We start from the raw sequence: 4375 nt of genomic DNA, 5'->3' as shown, positions 1-4375 counted from the left end.
CCCCCGCCCCCCGCCATGTGCCCCCAGGGAGAAGCCTGCCCTCGAATGGAGACCACCCGGTGAAAGCCTGGCCATCCGATGATCTGGTATCTGCCCATCTGTCTGTCTGTCTGTCTGTGGGATCAACAGCCTCCAGCCAGCTCAGCTCCTGCCAGCCCCAGCCAGCTGTAATTCCTGCCTGTTACAAGTGTTAACACCTGGCCTGGGGCCTTCCTCCCCCGCAGTCTCCAGGTGCCTCCCTGGGCCCAGCCCACTGACCCCCACAGGGTTTGACTGAACATGTTTGCCAGCCTCTAAAGGCAGGTAGGGGTGGGAGTGGGTGGGGGAGGCAGCAGGACATCTGACAGCTGGGGAAACTGAGGCCAGCTTCAAGCAGGTGCTGCCTGGGTGGGGGATGTGCCCGGGGAAAGTGGAAAGAGAACCCTGTGGTCCTGTCTGCCAGCTTCCTGCCTGGGTCCCCTGCAAAACTCCATCACCCAGGCCAGCGGCGGCCCCTGAGTGCCAGGTGAAGAAACAGGCCCAGGTGGGTGGGTGGACGGGTCCCTGGTCCACAGTCACAGAGAGTGGGGTGAGTGGCTGACCCGCCCATGGGCCCCGTCTACCACCTGGGCCTCCCCCTCTGGAATGTGGCAGGCACCAAAGAGGCCCTGATAAGACAGGTTCACCCCCCCCACACACACAAGAAGGAGAAGAAAGACAAGTTTCTCCACCAGGGGCTGAGCAAGCGAGCGGGACTGACAGGGGGAATGACAGAAATCAGTCTGCTGTCACCGCTTCCTGTCCGGCTTCTGCCAGGACCTGGCTGGGTAGCCCTGGGGCACACTGCTCCCTCTGGAAAAGTGCTGCGAAGCCCCCTCCAAGCTCTTCCTTTGTCCGAGGAGCCTGTCTAGGGCCCTCCGGGGACTGGGGGCTGAGCAGCACAGGCCACCAAGAGAGGGTCCCTTCCTTGAGGGATGACCTGGGCAGAAATCACTCCTGGGGAATGTGTGTGGCAGGGGGTCGGGAGGCCGAGGGCAGGTAGTAGGGGGCCAAATGGGAAAAAGACTGGACTTTACCCGCCTGGGGGCAGATATCTGAGGCTCGTTCTCTGTCCCTGCCCCACCCCAACCATAGGAGGTCAGTCACCCTCCACTGCCTCCCAGACCAAAGACTGACTTAAGAAGTCAGGGCTCAGAGCAACCCCTGCTCAGACAGGTGAGCTGGTGACTGCAAGGCTCGCCCTGCGCCTAACCTGAGGTTCCAGGTCAACTGTGCTACTTAGAGCACCCTCACCACCACCCCTACCCTGGGTTCCTGCTGGACCTGTGCTCAGAGATCACCCCTCCCCCAGGGTCACCTCCTCCAGGACCACCGCCATCATTCCCCCCTCCAGATCATTGTCTGCTAATGTGTCCACAGACACACAAACTTTGGCCTAGCCAGGGCCACTGGTGCTTGGGGACAGCATCCGAGGCAGATCCAAGTCACAGCCCTCACATGGCTATAGACTGAGGGACCCACATACAGTTACAGGCACCACTGGACCATGACAAGAGCACTGAGATGGCACACAAAGACCCTGACTTTGTTAAGAAGGTGTGTGTACACACAGATCACACACGCAGACAACACAAACAAAACATTTCCCCCTACCACTCAAATGTACACAGCAGTACTCACCCCCCACGATAGTCACACAGCCACACTACTCACATATATATATGTACCCCATGCACACAGGCATGAACAGTCACACACAGTGTGACAAGCCTGCAGACATAGGCATTGACCCTTCCATGGGCATAGCTACTTCTAGATTCCACTCTCTCTCTCTTTCACACAGACACACACACATAATCGGCCACTTGCTGACACTTGTGTGCAGAGATACAAGTACACATCCCCACCTCATCATGGGCAGTGGCCCCGACAGACCTGAGGGGCCAGTTTGCATTCCCAGCTGCCCAGTTACAGGCACAGACACTCCTACACACAGATAAAAACTGCACGGATGACACTTCTTAGGGTATAGACTCAGACACACACATGCACACATGTGTACACACACACAGGTGGCCACAGGCACTGCCACACACACGGGTAGACTTGGATTTGCCCACCCTCCAGGCACACACCCCGGCTCAGACAAAGCAGCAGTTTGGGGCGACTGGCCCTCTGCCGGCCCCAAGCCTTGTTTGTGTCTAGCATTACCTTAGGGCCAGTGTGCAGGTCTTCCAGGTCTCCAGGAAGGTCATTTCTTCCTATTGGGTGGTCCCTAATCTTGATGCTCCTCTGGACACCATCACGCACCAAATCCATCACCACTACCACCACCTACCCATCCAGCTCAGCTCTACCCGGGAAATGCCTCACCCAGGGCTGAGGAGAGGGGGATCTGGCCATTCCTCCTCCTCTTTGCCTGCGGGTTTCCAAGCCTTCTCTTCCCACCCCAACTCCCACCAGGTCCCCATGGAGGCAAAGAACAGCATGGCCTCCTATTAGAGATAGGAAGAAGGCCAAGGATAGCCCATCAGGCGAGACTGGTTCCGGCAGCAGCCTTCGCCACGGACAGAGCCCAAACCTATCGCTGCTGAGGCTCAACCCACTGAGACTTCTTTATACAGTGGAGGCCTCAGGCTGGCGGGGCCTCGGGCAAGATGGGCTGGGGGAAGAAAGACTTCCTTAGGTGCCTGTCCGGGGACCAACTCCCAGCCCCCAGTGAAAGGGGTCTCTCAGCTCTGCCTTGCTCTGGCCCCACCCCAGCCATCAGAGATCCCCAAACACCCAGACACAAACCACTGGAAGCAAATTTGGGGTGTGGCCCCCAAATTTCACAGGCTCACTTCCCCTTCCCCTGGGGCTCTGGGGTAACAAGGGAGGGAAATTGGGGAGCAGGCAGGCAGCGCCCAAGCCAGGCAGGCATTCCCCCTTGGCTTTCACCCCAGGGGCACTGCCGCTGCTCTTCCGGACAGATCCCCAATTCTCCCTCCTTCTCCCCCGCCCCCCACCCCTGCGCCCCAAGCCCAGGCTCTCCTCTGGCCAGGAGGGGCAGATTCTTAATTAAAGTTTTCTGGAATGCAGGGGACCGAGCTGGGAAGGCGGGGGTAATTGAGAGAACTGGTTTCGGTGAGTCTTTATCCTCTGGCCCCTAGGACCTGCTGGGGGGCGATGGGGCCGCTTGGGAAACAAGGGGGGTCCCCGGATCTGGGGTTCCCAGAGGGCTGTTTATTCCTCAATAACCCCCACACCCCTGGACGCGCACCCACACACACACACCTCCGGGCCCGCGCCTGGGTCTCCAGCCCTATTTACGGAGCGTCTTTGTATCCACATTTCTCCTCGGCGGAATGCGCCCTTCCTCCTCGCCCTTTCTCCTCGGTCCTCGATTTTCCAAAAGGAACGAATTCGACATGGAGAATTGGGGTTTTGATCAAAGAACAACAAGCCCATCCCCTCCCCAACAACTACCTTTTCAAGGACCCTCCCCATTCCCCACCCCACCGCCCTTTGCTAGAAAGGACAGAAGAGCAATAAATAAAATCGGAATTCAATGCCATCGCAGAGCCGCAAAAAACCAATAACCACATTCACTTTGCGGGCCCAAGAAATCTAGTGGCGCCCCCCCCATCCCGGGAGCCCCCCAGGGGCTCTGCTTCGGAACACGAAGGCAAGGGGCGGTGGTCTTGTGGGGCATCTGATGGGCATCTGCCGGCGGAGCTGGGGGCGGCGGGGAAGGCACTGGATGGTTTTGCCCATGAAGACCCCAAAATGGAGAAGAGGAGAGCCTGGGCCCGGGGGACAGCGCCGCGCTTTCAGAAACCCCTCTGCAAGCCAAAGGGGGTTTTGGGGCTCTCAGATTGGGGTGGGGGAGCGGCTTAGGGTCCATGAACAAGAACCCCGCCAGCTGGGGAAAGTCGTCCAGGCTGGGCCGCCCGTGGCAAGGGAAAATGGTGATGAGCCTGGGAACCAGGAGTTGGATTCGGAAGCGACACCAGAGAGAAATCCGGGAGGGGTGGGTGGGCGGGAGACGAGGAGAAAAGGCGCCCCGGCCCTGCTGCAGCCCACCCCCGCAGGCGCCCCCCCGCCCCCGGGCCGGGCGGCCAGACGCGAGGCGAGCCTTACCACCAAATTGGGTAGCCGGCGAGGACCCTGGTGCCGCCGAGCAGGAGGCCGAAGAGCAGCCCGAGCAGGTGGGTCTCCATTAGGACCGACGCCGAGGGGGAAGTTTGCCCGCGACCATGAAGAGGGGGAGCGACGCCCCCAACAGTTGGAACAAAGTCCACTTGAGATTGGAAATGACTTTCGGGCTTGGCAGAAGCGCACCTCCACCCGCAGCCGCCCCCCTCGCGAGCCCAGCGTGGAGCAGCCGGGTTTGAGGATGTCAGCGAGCAGCCAA

Source organism: Echinops telfairi, unplaced genomic scaffold (assembly GCF_000313985.2).
Source record: "Echinops telfairi isolate 266 unplaced genomic scaffold, ASM31398v2 ScPeMD7_7458;HRSCAF=8496, whole genome shotgun sequence".
NCBI lineage: Eukaryota > Metazoa > Chordata > Mammalia > Afrosoricida > Tenrecidae > Echinops > Echinops telfairi.
Note: the sequence above shows the minus strand (reverse complement) of the source record.